At 36.8% G+C, this 16,524-nt stretch overlaps 1 protein-coding gene across 5 annotated transcripts in view; it reads left to right on the plus strand.

The window, feature by feature from the left end:
* The window catches only part of LOC106869828 (nuclear receptor coactivator 3), a 485,654-nt gene that overhangs the window by 88,730 nt on the left and 380,400 nt on the right, over nucleotides 1-16,524 (plus strand). For all 5 annotated transcript variants that reach the window (XM_052976409.1, XM_052976410.1, XM_052976406.1 and 2 more), the window contains exon 2: nucleotides 4,914-5,063. The gene's annotated coding sequence lies outside the window, so the exon portion shown is untranslated. The remainder of the gene's footprint in view (nucleotides 1-4,913; nucleotides 5,064-16,524) is intronic.

Raw genomic sequence — 16,524 nt, forward strand, 5'->3', positions numbered from 1 at the left:
AGATGAATTTATAAAGATGTGTATTTGTATGTCCAAGTATTTGGTGTATGCACATGGAAAACGAATGTTAAATGGTTATGATATATGTGTATGTATATGTGACTGGTTAGAGATGAAGTTATAAAAAAAAAAATGTACATTCACACACACACACACACACACATGCAGAGAGAGAGATGCAGATGTGGTTATGTAGTAAGTAGTTTGCTTTCCAACCACATGGTTCCAAGTTCAATTCCACAGTGTGTGAACTTTGGACAAGTGTCTTATACTATAGCCCTGGGCCATTCGAAGTCTTGTGAGTGGATTTGGTGGCTGGAACTAAAAGAAGCCTGTTGTGTGTGTGTGTATATATATATATATATATATACACACACAATTATTATTATTTCATTTAGGCATAGTGTTATTAATAACCTGGTGTTAGAACTCAATATTCATGTGCTTCAAAATAAAGCATCAGAACAGTAATAAGAAATTAAATAAATGACAAGTGAATAAGAAATTATGTCATCGACTTCTTTAGCTTACAGCTGTTTCTGCTATAAGATGCAATCCACTCATAGATGAGTGCACTTCATTTTTGAAACTCCAATGAAGCTATAGGCTCATGCACAAGCACTCAACTATGAATGTATTGCATCTTATAGCAGAAACAGCTGTAAGCTAATGAAGTTCAAGACATGATTTCTTATTCTTTTGTCATTTATTTAATTTCTCTCTCTCTCTCTAACCATGTACCTCCTCTATAGTAATGATAAGACATCTGTTTCTGTCTCTATGGTCACACTCTAACCTTTCATCATCTGACACAAGACCCCCTCCCTTCTCAAAATTTCTTGTCTTGCAAGGTACTTGGTGACCTTGCTGGTGCTGTTATCATGTAAAAAGCATCCAGCCCACATTATGAAGTAGTTGGCATTTGGAAGGGCATCCATATGTAAAAACCATGCCAAAACTGACCTCACCTGTGCTGGTGTCACATAAAAAGCACTCAGTCCACTCTGTGGGGGTGCTTGGTGTTAGTAAGGGCACCCAGCTGTAAAAACCCTGCCAAGACGGACACAGTAGCCTGGAGTAGTCTTCTTCCTGGTCAGCTCCTGTCAAACTGTCCAACTTATGCCAGCATAGAAGGCAGACATTGAATGATGATGTATGTATGTACAGGTGTATTATCATCTTACCTTGACATTACATCACCATAATGCTATCAGTATCCTTTGTTTTCAATATTCTGTGAAAATAGTATCTGGACATGGGGAAATGTAACCTTACTTGAAACAGGTGATGGTTGGCAAAGAAAATCTGCCTCAACAAATTCCATGTAACCCATGCAAGCTTAGAAAAGTGGACATTAAAACAATGATGATGATGATGAAGATGTGTGTGTCTAAATACGTATATCTGTTATGTATATGCATATACTTGAAAGAGGTATATACAATGCGAATAATGTACATATAAATATACATGTTGGCATAACAGTTTCTGTGTGTGTGTGCATAAAATATATTCAAACCTACACGCATAGCAATTTCATTTCAAGCATATTTTGAGAAAAACAGTATAAACGGCTTGATTCATTTCACATACATACAAATCCCTTTTTCTCTTTATGCTTTTAATGAGGTTTTCAAAGTTACAGAATTTAATTAGATTAGCCACAATAAAGTAATTATGTATATTACTAATTTAATATTTTTTACTTTGCAAATTATTAAGACGTTTATATAAAACTTTCAAAATTCACCTCACATACTCTTAACATGAATTTAATTGATGTTTAACAACAAAGAAACAGAAAATTCAATTTGAAATTTAATTTTGTATTTCCAAATATAGATGTTTATATTTGTTTGCAATTGTTGGAAAATTGTATTTTTCAAACTACATTGAGAAAGTGATATTATTTTCATATATTTTTATTGAAGCTTGTGTGTCAAGATGCAAGTGTGTGAGCACACATATTGTCCAAGAAGTACCACTCCATTAAAAATAAATAATAGGAATTTATGAAGTAAAACATGAATATACATGCATATGTATATACATATATACTTAAAATACATGCATGAAAGTATGTACACACACACACATGTATATAAATATATATGCGTATGTTATGTATGTTTATATATATCTGTGTGTAAGCATATATATCTATGTGTAAGTATATGTGTATATATATATATATATATATATATATACGTATGTATGTATACATGTGTGTGTGTGTATATATATATATACGTATGTATGTATACATGTGTGTGTTTATGTCCAGTCATATAGTGATGATTGGTTTCATATCCATAAAATGCTTAGCTTTATAGATGACTCATCAGACTCCAATGGCCACGGGCATATAAACTCTCTTCAAACTGGAGGTAGAAAACCATTACAGTCATTTAATTTGTAAACAAAAGAATAATATGCACAGTCTGAGTGTATATTAAATGGGATGGGTTATCACCGTTAGACTGGTCTGGTCAGCAAATCTTATGGATTTATAAAGCAAATGGGGAATCTCCGCCCTGAGGCTGGTTCCGGTCCATAAACACTTTTTACAGCCTTAATCTATGAATGGGTAATCCCATACCTGCAGCAGGTAGCATTTGAAATGGGGGTAGAATTATAGATTTCATGTCTTGAGTTTAAGAGAAACTCTGGGTCCAGCAAGTCTTTAAGGATCCTTGCCTGCTCTGCTATGCAAAGTTTGCATCATCTGCTCCTGTTTATAAAGGACCCCTGTTGCTCTATGATCCTCCATTTAATTTCATATGGAGTTTCTTCATCATTAAGGTACCACACATGGTTGGCCAAGGATGTGGTGTAATGTCTTTCCAAAACCCTAAGAGGACCTGTGGTTGTACAGGTGCCACTTGAAGGCGGTTCTGGGGCCAACCCAGTTTTTCTCCAAACTTGAGTGCTGGTTGAGTGCCTCTGGTATATCTTCCATTGGCTCTGGACCTGAAGTTTTTGTTGTTGCCACTGCTGTTGTTGGCGCGGTCATTGGTGTTGTAATTACAGGGCGTGGGTCCAACGACACCATTGTTGTTGCCATTGCAGTAGTCATCCCCGACAATAGTGTTGGTGTTGCCAATGGTGTTGTGGCTGCCATTGCTGTTAATTCTGGGTATAAGACTGGTAGCTCTGCTAGTAGTGCTGGTGTTGGCATGATAGTCATCTCCAGCCGTAACACTGGTGCTGTGGTGCTGCTGTTTCTGCTACTGCCTCTGCCATTGCCATTGTTGTCGTCGATGTTGTTGGATGAGCCACTGCAGTTGTAGTTGTCAGTGTTACTCTTCCTGCCACTTAATGCATTGCTGTCGCTTAATGGCTGCTGGTGCTGCCTCCACTATTACCATTGTTGTTGGATGAGCCACTGCTATTATTACTCTGGTTGTTAGGGCTGGATACTACCACAGCCTCATATATGACTTCCTCAGCCTCACATTGCCCCCCCCCCCCATTGGGCAGTTATTGTACTCCCTGCATGAGCAACTGGCCTCTGCTCACATTTTATGGGTGTTTGCCAATATTTTTTCTATGTTGGGAAGGAGCTAAAGGAGACCTTTAGGTTGTGCCTATTGAGCAGATGTCCATGCATGTTGTGTCTGTGTGAAGTGCTTGTCTACTAGCCAGAAGAATGTTCTTCTCACACAAGTCTTGACGTTGAGTTAGAAAGGTGGCCAGAACATCATCTCTGTAGAGACAAAAAGAGGACAGAAGAGAACTTCTTCCATAAAATGTTATCACTGTCATAGGCTTCCATTGCCACATTGAAGAAACCCTTGGGGTTGGATTGTTTGACCCAGGTCGAACCTTTATTAAACAGCACTGTTTTCCTGGCATGCATGATGATGTCTATGTCTCTATCATTAATGTCAGTGAAGCCCCTTGCAAAGGAAAATGCCTTGATCAGTAACCCTTTTAATATAGACAGGTAAAAGTTGCCTATGTTGAATTGGGTGAACCTTGCTCTACCACTCCCTTGATTGGCGTTAAACCATGAAATCACCTTGTTGGTGCTGCACCATAAGGAGAGGTTGGAGGCTCTCCTTATGATCTTGCTTAGTATATATTTTCTCACCAGACCAATCTTGGATTTGGCTGAGTTGATCAGTCGGCATTTTGGGTTAGAGGCAAAGTTCAGTTTATTGTCTTTGATTGTGACGATGCCATTCCTCTTGGCTAATATTTCTACCCTATTGGCTATACCTAGGCTGTTGGTGAACTGTTTGGCTTCACTTTTAATGTTATATGTGTGCAGGGATTTAAATGGCACTGGATTTACTTCAGGAATTCCTTTTGTGTACATGGAGCTTATAAAATATGAGACAGAAAATGGAATTCACAATATTCTTTACTGATCATTACGATCATTTCAGCCCACTGTATGTCAGTGGCTCACAAGTGAGATGCTATACAAACAATTGTGGTGCATCATTGGGGAAGATGTGTCTCATCAGGTGACTTGTCAAAAGGTACCTCGTTTGTTATTCTACATTTCACTTATTTTGATTAGAAAACATTTTGCTAGTTGTCTGTAGTTACTTGCATATACAAGAAATTTGAGTTATAATTTTGACTCAAGTTTCAGAAATCTTGAAATCACAAGATAATGTGATTAATTCAAAACAATGTGAATAAATATGCATTACATTTACCAGAATAAGCTGAGTGCTAAAGGGTCAAGTGTTCCAAGTGATTTGTTTTGTTTAACCAAACATCTGTGTGTTTGTGTATATTTCATGTCCACTCAGATATCAACAACAAACAATAGTAATAGTTTAATTTCTTTACTCTATTCAGATTCTGAAAATACTGATATGTATAACCTATATCTTATATTTAAATTTATATTTTTGTATTTGTTTTATTTCATTTTCCTTATATTTTTTCTTCTGCAGGTTTTGGATATTTTAACAAATAGCTGTGATTATCTCCCTTTAGGGAAAGTGAGTTAATCTTTTGGAAAGTACTGCAAGCAATTTTGGAACATTTTCATTTTTTTTTTTTTTTAGTTATTCTACTTCCCTACAAATTTTTCATCAAAAAAGGTAATAGTACTATTTCACTAAATATTTTTGTTATAACTGAAATTTTGAATTATTTTTCTATTGTTTCTGATCATTTATTAAATGTTATCTATGGAAACCAACTTCTTTCTGAAAATCTGTATGACTGTTTGTCTCTTTCTTTCTCCCCTCCCCCTCCATCTCTGCTCTAATCTTTATTGGCTGGTGAGATTCCTACAGATGGTTTTGTCATTGTGTACAGTTTATTTTAAAAGCAAATCAGCCGAGTAAAGTCCATCTCTTTTATTCTGTTAGCTTACTATTGGCTGCTGTTACAAATTCAGTTGTGCAAGGAGTAAGTGAAGAAGGAAATGACTCAAGCAGGAGGGGAACCTGTACCTAACTCAGCTTGTTGGGATTTTATATTAACTTCTTCACACACATACACACATGGGAGCACACATGCATACATGCACACACACACACACTCTTTCTCTCTCTCTCTCTCTCTCTCTCTCTCAAAACTCCCAAGTCAAGCCTACTTAATGTTCACTCCACCATATCTCTCTACTTCCATCTCAGAATCTACACTGTAATGAAAATTTTAATCCATTTTCTTACCCAGAATTCATTTTTTATGGAATTTTCCTGTGGAGGAAAGCTAGCAATCTCACTTCCTAAGCTGTGCTGGGGAAACATTTTTTAGAATTGATTTGTTTCAAGCTGGTCAAAAAGTGGTAAATGGAGAGATTCCCTGAAACCACATGCATAAATCCATGCATGTGGTTTGTCAAATATGAGTCTTGAAGTATTGACAGAATGAAATGCTGTCTTTCAATAAGTGAATTAACATCCCAATGCTGCAGCATGTTTTGTGTAGTTGCTATATTTCATACATTTGAAACAGTCCAACGCATAATAAATAAATAAATAACATGAATGATGATGTAATAGAAGTAATATAACCCAGAACATAGGGCAGCAAGCTGGCAGAATTGTTAGCTCATTGGTTAAAATGCTTAGTGGCATTTTGTCTGTCTTTACATTCTGAGTTCAAATGCCTCCAGAGTCAACTTTGCCTTTCATCCTTTCAGGGTTGATAAAATAAGAACCAATTAAACACTGGGTCGATGTAATTGACTTGCCCCCTCCCCTGAATTTGCTGGTCTTGTGCCAAAATTTGAAATTAATGTAACCCAGAACAGAAAATATAAGAATTGAATATTTATTTGCTTAATCATCCTTTGAATAGAGTGGCATAGAGGAAGCATGCTGGGCCCATAATCCAGAGGTCCATTGATTGAAACTATGCTGTGCAAAGAAATGGATACTATTTTGATTTTTATACATTGTAACTGAGTTGTCTACGAATATACCAACCATATACATGTATGTGTGTGTGTGTGTATACATACATACATACACATATACACACACAGACACAAGGATAGGTACAAATTATATTATGGAATAGAAATTTATACAGGATCAAGGCATTAACAACTGATTGAGATACACTAAAACCCTAGTAGTATAGTCGGAAGAGGCAACAACAACAATTATAGGACCTTTAGCTTAGTATATACGCTAGAGCAGTAGGATTCCCTCTGCACAGGACAACAGTCCATTCTAAGGTTAACTAACATTCGGCTATTGCTGATATTCATTTGTAGCTATGTGAACTAGAGTATTGTGAAATGAAATGCTTTACTGAAAAACACAACATGCCACCCGATCTAGGAATTGAACTTATTCAACTCTACCTATTTATCCCTTATTGATTTGTATAGAAACATTTTTAAATCCAAGGAGTTTTCAACCTCCACCACTGAATAATAATAAAAAAAAACTATGGCTTTATGACATTGTGTCACATATCATGTGGTCTGGTGTTTAAATTTTATTTCTACACTGTCTTGAAGTGTTTTAGTTAAACAAATCAACCCCTGTATTTATTTTATTAGTTTCTTTCACTAAACCACTTAGTTATGAGGGTGTAAACAAACTAACACCAGTTGTCAAGCAATGATGGAGGACAAGCACTTATGCAGACACCCGCATAGATATACTTATATGTGTATGTGTACACACACACACACTCACACACATGATAAGCTTCTTTAGGTTTCTGTCTACCAAATCTATTCAAAATGCCTTGGTTGACCTGAGGCTGTAATAGAAGACATTTGTCCAAGGTGTTATACAGTGGGATTGAACCCATGACTACATGGCTGGAAAGCTAGCTTCTTAACCACACAGTCATACCAATGTTCTGGATACAAATATGGCAATGAGGTCTACAATCCTTCTGTACAGAAAAAATAGACTCTATGAAAAAGTTTGCAAGACATCAATGTCCTGTCAGCAGTCTCATCATTATTGTCATCACTGGTCTAAGTTGTCATGTTTGTTGTTAGTGCTGCTTTTAACATTGTAATTGTCCTAATTATCATTGTCGTAATTGCCTTTTTCAAAATTATCATAATTGTTGTCATTATTGTTGTGGTCACCATTACCAGGACAATTTACCTCATAAGGGTCGTTGTTATACTTGTAAAGATCTTTGTATGTGTGTTAATTGTTATAAATTGTTTCCAGGCTTGCCGTTGTTGCTGCCATAAATAATGTGAGGCTCTCCTCCTCCTCCTCACTGTTATCGTCATTATCAACGTTTTAAGTATTGCTATTATCAGGAGTTAGTATCAAAACTCATCATAAATTGGGCAACACCACGAAAATAATAATTTAATAAACAGCTTACGTAGTGCAGAGAACACCAGGTATTAAACTGAATGGATACTTTGTCAGTTTTGGCGATTTAATTGTTTGATCAACTAAATAAGCTACTCAATGAATAACTGTGAGGTGACTGAGTATCTCACAGACATATGTGCCTTCATGAAGTAGTGTGCCAAGTGATATTACTGTGAAAAAGCCTTCATGAAATTTTGCATTAAATTTGGGAAGTCTGTTATAGAGACATTGAGCATGCTTCAGCAAGCTTACAGCAATGAGGCAATGATTTGAGTGGTGTGGGTGTTTCAAAAGCACAATAAGGTCCCTGGAAGACAATGAGCGATCTAGGAGACCTGCTACAAGCATCACTCCCAGAAATGTGGAAACCATTCATCTGCTTGTGCATGAGGATTGTCGGAGGACAATCAATGACATTGTTAATGCTGTTGGTCTGTTGTATGGGTCCGTGCAGGCAATCCTAGCGCCTGAATTGAACATGCAGTGAGTCTCTCTGCCAAGTTTGTCCCCCACCTGCTGACCACTGAGCAGAAAGAACATTATGTTGAAGTCTGTCAAAATCGCCATCAACATGCTGCTGAAGACCCATCCTTCAGGTCGAGTATCATCACTGGTAAAGAGAGTTGTGTCTATGGGTATGACCCTGAGATGAAGCAGCAGTTGTCACAATGGAAGAGCCCTTCATCTCCATGAATCAAAGAAGGCACAGCAAAGCTGCAGCTCAATCAAGAGCATACTCATAGCTTTTTTTGACACCTTCAGTATTGTGCATTGAGAATTTATCCTCCAGGGCTAGACCATCAATCAAGAGTTCTACTGCGATATTCTGAAGTATTTGAGGGAGGACATTCAGCAAAAGCAACTGGATCTGTGGAGTGTGAAGAATTCGATTCTTCACAACAACAATGCATCCTGTCACCGAGCTCTCCTCACTTGTGAGTTTCTCGTCAAAAACAACATGGTGTTGTTTCTTCACCTGCTCTATTTGCCTGATTTGTCACCCGCTGATTTCCATCTTTTCCCCAAGATGAAAAAGCAAATCAAAGGTTGCCATTTTAACACTGTTGTTAAGATCCAGAGTGAATCGCAGATGGTCCTCAACTCGCTTACGGAAAATGACTTCCAGGCTGGATTCCAAAAGTAGCAGGAACACTGGGATCAGTGTATTACTGTGCAAGGTGACAGTTCGTTCAGTGGGCTTCCACAGAGTTTCTTGTCTTTCTTCCCTCACAAGGCTTGAGTAGACTCAAGGCTATGGTAGAAGACATGGTTTGGAACTTGGAACCTAAGATTTGTGATTCTTTTACTTGTTTCAGTTAGTTGACTGCAGCAATGCTGGAACACCACCTTGAAGGGTTTTAGTTGAACAAATCAACTCCAGGACTTATTTTTAAAGCCTGGTACTTATTCTATTGGTTTCTTTTGCTGAACTGCTAAGTTACGGATATGTAAGCACACCAACAACAGTTGTCAAGTGGTGATGGAGAAACAAGCACAGATGCAAGCACACACACACATGTATACGATGGGCTTCTTTCAGTTTCTGTCAACCAAATCCACTCATAATGCTTTCGTCGGCCTGAGGCTATAATGGAAGATACTTGCCCAAGGTGCCATGCAGTGAGACTGAACCCGGAACCATGTGGTTGGGAAGCAAGCTTCTTATCACACAGCCACACCCGTGCCTATGTGAATTTCTGAGTATCAAAAACTCATATGCTAAAACCACTGGCTCAGATGTACTTTTTTTTTCTTCTTTCCTGCCTCTTCTACCACTATTACAAAAGTCTCTGCCCCTGTGAACCTACAGTCTAGAAAACCAGCTCCATCCAAGCTTAATCCATCTACATTTCTTTCTTCGTCCTTATTGGCTCATTTCCTAGACCTGCACACTAAACACTTTACTAAATTGTTCAATCAGTTCTTTTCAGACTACATTCTTGGGGAATTTCTTCTTTGCTCGCATTTTTACCCTTCAAAAACGTCAATCTACAGAACTTCAAAGTTCTAATTATCAGTGTTACTAGTCTGGGATCAGTTGGAATACAACAGTCAAAGAATCTGTTTCCCAATCCAACTTATTAATAGCAAAATTAATATTATATATTCTGTTAATTCCTTTCCATGTCTTTTGTTGCCTGTAATTAGGCCTTCTAGAGTAAGCTAGAATGTTTTATTTTTAATTGGAATATGGAGCTATTGCAAGTGTGAGGTGCTAAATGTCTAAATTGTCCATGAAGATTATGTGATGAAAGCTTGTAATTTTATAACTGCTGTCAAAATATTGCTAATTAATGCCCGTTTTCAACTTGCTTTATAATTAAAAATGACTCAGTATTAAATTTGGGGAAGGGTGGTTTGTTAAAAATTGACCCTGCTTCCTGACTGTGACTTATAAATTAATTAATATAACCAACATAATTTGTAATGACTACCACAAAATATTACAGCATTCCTAAAACCCCAGCCAATCAGGGAACCTCTACATAGTTGGTCAACCTTCTAGAAGTAGAAGCCAAATCTTCCTCAAATCATCCTACTGTCTAATAAAAGATTATGTTAGATAATGTTGTCCAAGATATATCATTTTGGAATGGCTTTTGGGTGTAAGTATGCTTATTCTATCAGGGTTAACCTGCAGCTTGTATATTGGTTCAATGTAGAAGAACATTTTGTACCATTATTCTTTGAGACTGTGACATTTACAGGTCCTCCATGTGTGAGATCAAGGAGGTTAATGTTCCTCTTGAACAGGAGAGTGAATTCTAGTCGGATGATATTGCGGAATAAAGAATGATGTTGGGGTGTGAATGATACAATATAGGTGATAAAAAGAAGAGAGGAGAATGAGTTGGAAGTATCTGTGTAGAAGTGGCTTAAGACTAGCCAGCTCTAAGGAGTAGAGGCCACTGTAGTTAAGATAAGGAAAGCAGATAGAGGTCGGAGTATGTTGGTAAGTGACTTCATACTAATCACTTGAATTACCTTTCTTTGAATGCAGTCTAAGTTGTCTTTGTGTGCAGTAACAGTTCCATCTTAGACATTGAATCCCACCTGAGACCTGAAGAGGGTTAGTAGTTGTTAGGAGGCTGAAGAATTTTCAGGCTCTGAAGAGGAAGGCTCTAGCTAGTTACAGGTCAGAGAGATCTCCATCAGTACAAACCACAGCAGTAAGATTAAGAAGCCACCAATCCTGAAAGATGATAAACAGTAAGAGACCATAGGTGATTGGTTTTATCTGGAGATTCAAGTACCAGACAAAGCTGAAATCTTTGCTAATGTCAAGAGCAACAACATTGCTTTCATCAAATTTCTTATGGGTAAGAGCTCACTGGTGAGTGACATACAAGCGCACGTCTCTAATAAATCTGGCTTTAAGAAAGCCATATTGGTGGTCATTAAAGAGGTAGAGAGGTTCAAAGTATTGGAAATTATTTTTGCTGATGGCTCTCTCCATCACTTTTGAGATGATGGAAGTGATTGCAAAAGGAAGATAGTTGACAGAGTTGCCTTGGCAATGGGACCTACCGTAGTGTGTTTTTAAAGATCGGAGTATATCTAAAGATAGATAGACAGAGAGACCGGAGGGAGTTTAGTGAGGATAAAGGTGGCTAGCTCTTGTTTACATTATGTTTGGGTAATGAAAAGAACATTGTCAAGACCAATGGCTTTGTTTGTTTCTTATGACCATAGGTGCTTTCACACCTGGAATATATATATGCATGGTAATGTAGTTGGTGGAGTGGAAAGAGATAACTTTGAGAAGATAATAGCAACAACATTCCAGAAATTATTCACAAACATTCTCTTGTTGTGTTACTGCCGAAACAAAAGTCAATAGATTATTGGCAATTCTTCACAATGACGCTTAACTAAAGTCACAGCAAGTTCTCAAGTTAATCCACTGGCATTTCTTTTTCCTTCTCTTAATTATGTTTAGATTTAGATTAATAAGCTAACGATGCAGATTACTAAGCTATGGCTTCTAGTTATGTTTCATTATTTTTAAAAGATAAACAATAAACATAAAAGTAATTTAAAATGGTTGACATGAAAACAAGAGATGATCTGATGAAAAGCTCTTTCAATAGATAACTGCTGCTGCTGTTAATACTTAAGAAAGGAGCTTCAATGTGGTTACTCAGCTTGCTAGAAATTGCAGCCAAATCTTCTTCAAATCATATCTTACTGTCTCGAAAAATAAAGGACACACTGGTTAATGTAATCCTAGGTATACTATGTCTAAATAAAAGATGGGATGGTCATGACTGGAATGTCTTTGTTTAATGAAAGAGATATTGTCAAGGCTAATGGCTTTGTAGGTTTCAAGTGACTAGAGGTGCTTTCACACCTGGAATGTATAAGTACAAGGTAATGTAGCTAGTGGACAGCAAAGAGAGCGTACACCTAAAAATAGAAGCCAAATCTTCATCAAATTATCTTACTATCTAATAAAAGATTATATCAGATAAAGTTGTCCTTGGTATACCATTCTGAAATGGCTATTGGGTGTAAATATGCCTACTCTATCAGGGTTAATCTGAGGCTAATATATTGGTTCAGTCTAGAACTGAAACTAAAGAACAACCAATGCTATTATATTTAAAAATATGTCTTCAGCAACCCATAAGAATTACTTAATGTCTTCAGAAGTTCAGTAGATGAGAGACAAATCTTCCTCTGGGAGGTACACCAGCCTGTTATAGGGAATGTTGTTTGGCATCTCACTCCCATTATATGGGAGTGTAGTTAAGTATTTTACCCAGATTATTGGTTTTTACTGAAAAATTGCATGATCATATTGCAAAACAATAGTCTTAGCAGAGAAATCCTTCATAAGTAATAAATTAGCATAGTTGTTAGAGTACAAGACAAAACACCTTGTCATATTTGTTCTGGCTCCCTGCACTTTGAATTCAAATCCTGCCAAGATCAATGTTGTCTTATCTCCAGGGTCAGTATGGTGGTGAATTGTCAGAATCGTTAGATTATCAGCATCATCATTAATACTGTCATTATTATTGTTTTAATGTCCATCTTCCATGCTTACATGGAATGAACTGTTTGATACGATATAAAGAGTCAGAAGATAATGTCTTGATTCCCTATCTGTTTTGGCTTGGTTTCTATGGCTGGATGCCCTTCCTAATGCCAACCACTTCACAGAATGTACTGAGTGCTGTTTACATGGCCACCTCACTCTTAACAGAGAGAGGCAGTTTTATGCCTAGGTGTTGAGAGGTTATGGTAAGCAAGAAAGGACAGGAACAATTTTCTTGTTGTAGAGGAGATATATAGATATCTGACATAATGTAAGGAAGGGTAGGAGTAATTGGGAAAGAGAGATAAAGATGGTGATGACAACATGTCAGAATTCCGTCATAGTACAAGAAGGTGAATAGAAGATGGAGTGGGAACAGAAAAGTGAGTGGGTAAAGGTTGCAAGAGTGTGGGGGAAGTAAGCATTTGTTGCAGCTCTTTGCATACTTTGTTTTTTTGACTTTGGACTGAATCCATTAGTTAGTTTAACACCACCACCTGGTGAAGTCCACTCTGTTGCAAGTACTTGGGTCAAGTTTTCAGGTTGAGGGTACCTTCCACCAGTCTTGGGGGCCTTTAAAAAATTGTCATGGGCACTGTTTTCCTCTTCACAACTAAATCGTTAAAAAGAGATATACTGAATAAAAACTTAGAGCTGCCCCAAATACACGATAGAGTAGTTTTATGTTTGAGTAGAGATGACAAAAGCTACTCAATATCAGCAGTGAAAAAGATTGTTATGGAAAATATTTTACTTAATTTCTGATGCCAATTTTTCAAAGTTTTCCTTTAAAATAAATGCAGTGGACAAAATAATGAAATATTTACTACTCCTGATTGGTTCTGTAGTGAGCAGCAATGTGTTATATAATCTTTAAATGTCCTAACTAGTTGAAAACAACCCAAAGGATGTAGTTGATCTCAGTAGTCTTAGAGAGACAGCAAAGGCCTCTGGACACAGACTCTTCCTCAGACCAAAACAAAGAAATAAAAACAAACAAGACAAAATGTTCCAATGGTTCCAAATTTAGGGATAAGGCCAGTCATTTTGAGGGAAAGTCAATATTATCAACCTTGGGACTTGAGTAGTACTTCATTTTATCATCCCCAAAGGGATACAATGATTTCTTTAATTTGCCACTAGGGCAAAGAGACTATATATTGATCTTAATGTATACATTAAATAACTACAATTTAATTTCACAAAATCTGGACATGAGAGAAAAATTTTACATACATATTTGAAACTGGCATACCAAAATTATCTAGAAACATCTATATTCATACATCATGGTAGTGAAGTACCCAATGACCTCATGTATATTATTTACTGAGGTACCTAATAACATCATCTATATCCTGCTACTGAGGTACCAAATGTCATGTTACCTAGCTATATCAACTGTATTGACAAAAGAACCTGTACATGATCAGTAGCCTGTTAGAATTAACAGTGAAATTTCTTCAAATCACATCCAGCCAGCTTGGAAAAGAAAGACACATTGCACCGGCGGTGGCGGCTGATGATGATGCAATCAATTTGCCCCACCCCTCAAAATAGTTTGACTCTGGCCAATATTATTATTATTAAGGTCAACTTTGCTTTCATCCTTTTGGAATCAATGAAATAAGTACCAGTTAGTTATGTCCTGGGTCAATGTAATTGACAAGCCCCTCCCTTCCCCAAAATTTCAGGCTTTGTGCCTAAACTAGAAAGGATCATCATCATCACCATCAGTAAATAACTGGTTTATTTGACTAATAAATATTAATGTAATAGTAATGATGTAATTATTTTAACTAATTCATTTTAACGTATGAAACAGCCAATGAGTATACTTTTAAAAAATACATGTTTAATGAGATGTTACAAACTTGATCTCCTCTGTTTGCATTATCAGTTTAACTAAGACCTATTTGAATTAATTCCAGAAACATTACATAAACAGACAGTGGCAAACCAATGAAAAGTAAACGGCACATAATGAATTACAATTTCCTTGTTATAACTAGGCTATTATTATGTAAAATTTTGTTGGTTCAGTGAAGTGCTGTGTATCAAAGTCAGACATTGTCATCAGAAACTAGAAATTTTTAATTAGGCCAAAAATGTCTTATCACTCTACTTTGAAAGATAATCTATTAAAGTGATTATGTTGTTAAATGAAGCTGATTTCAGTTGAGCTTTTTGTGGAACTAGAAACTACTTTAGCTCAGAATAGTTTGAGGCATAAAATTGGCAGGATTAAAGCATCAGACAAAATGGATTGCAATATTTATTCCAACTCCCTTGTGTTTTAAGTTTAAGTTTTGCTGAGGTCAACTTTTTATCTTTCTAGGGTTGATAAAGTATCAGCCTAGGGTGTAGACTGGTAGAACTGATAGTACCCGTCAGACAGTAAGCTTTGTAGTATTTGTTGTAGCTCTTTGCTTTCTAAGTTCGAATGATGTCATGATGTACTTGGTTGGTAGCCTTATGACATTGCTTGAGTTAATATCATCAACGTCTAGCATATTGGTTGCCTTTTGTGGAGTTCACTCTGCTGAAAACATTCAGATCAGGCAGGATAACATTCTACTTTCTGCCTACCAGTTTTAGACTTTCAAAGGCCCCATAAAATATTGTCTTTCACTCCTAACCAAAAGAATTTTTAAAAAGTGTTACTGGTCCACTCCATTAGTTCTGCTTACAACATTTGGAAACTACTCCTCTTCACAAACATTAAATAGATGGCAATACAACTGATAACCAACAAGGAGGCCTATATATGGTGGCTTCCTCTTACTAAAAATTTCCTTCAAAATTAATCCGACTGTCCTGTAAAAGGAAGGATATATTGAATAGTGTAGCCTTAGATACTCCTAAAAAAATAGGATGGTTTCACTAGGATTGCCTTCAAACATGGGTCTGTTTGCTGATGTTGTCCTGGAGTGCAACAGCAACAACAGCTATCCTAACATATTCTTCCTTTTGCTCTTCTGCTGCTACAACAGTTTCTACTTCTTTGAACTAGTAAGTTGCCAAAACCTACCATGTCATCGGCCATTTTATCTTAAGTCTTTCTGTTCCCTCTCACCCAAATCTTTTATCCATAAAAGTGGAACCCTCTTGGATGTTCCTTCTTGTTTATGTTTTCCCCATATTCTCTCTCTCTCTCTCTCCCTCTCTCTCTCTCCCTCCCTCTCTCTCTCTCTCTCCCTCTCTCTCTCTCTCTCTTTTTGATATTCCATTCCATTTCCATCAGGGGTCTAGAATTTCAGACATATTGAGCACTCAACACTGGCAATATCAGCAGCTTCACTAAGCTTAGAACTGTATGTGGTTAGAGTGCCATGGAAAGTTCTATAAGGTCAGTTGTTGTGACGTGGTCTGTATTTGCCTTTGTCTGAGTGAAAAGGGATATATATATATATATATACTAGCAGAAATACCCGGCGTTGCCCGGGTTAAAGAGAATAATGAAATCTAAAAACGCCGTCTAGACTACGCATCATCTTTATATATAGAGATGTATATACACACACGCACCCAAACACACGTATATATATGTATATCAATATAAATATATGAAAGTCAATGAAGTTTCGTAAAAGAAGGTGATCATGTACATACTTTCTTGCTGTTGTGATTATAACACCTCATTGTAAACTATGTTCCTTGTTTTCCCTTGTGGAGCATATACAAATAGGTTTTTTGTTGCTGCCCACT

Source organism: Octopus bimaculoides, chromosome 24 (assembly GCF_001194135.2).
Source record: "Octopus bimaculoides isolate UCB-OBI-ISO-001 chromosome 24, ASM119413v2, whole genome shotgun sequence".
NCBI lineage: Eukaryota > Metazoa > Mollusca > Cephalopoda > Octopoda > Octopodidae > Octopus > Octopus bimaculoides.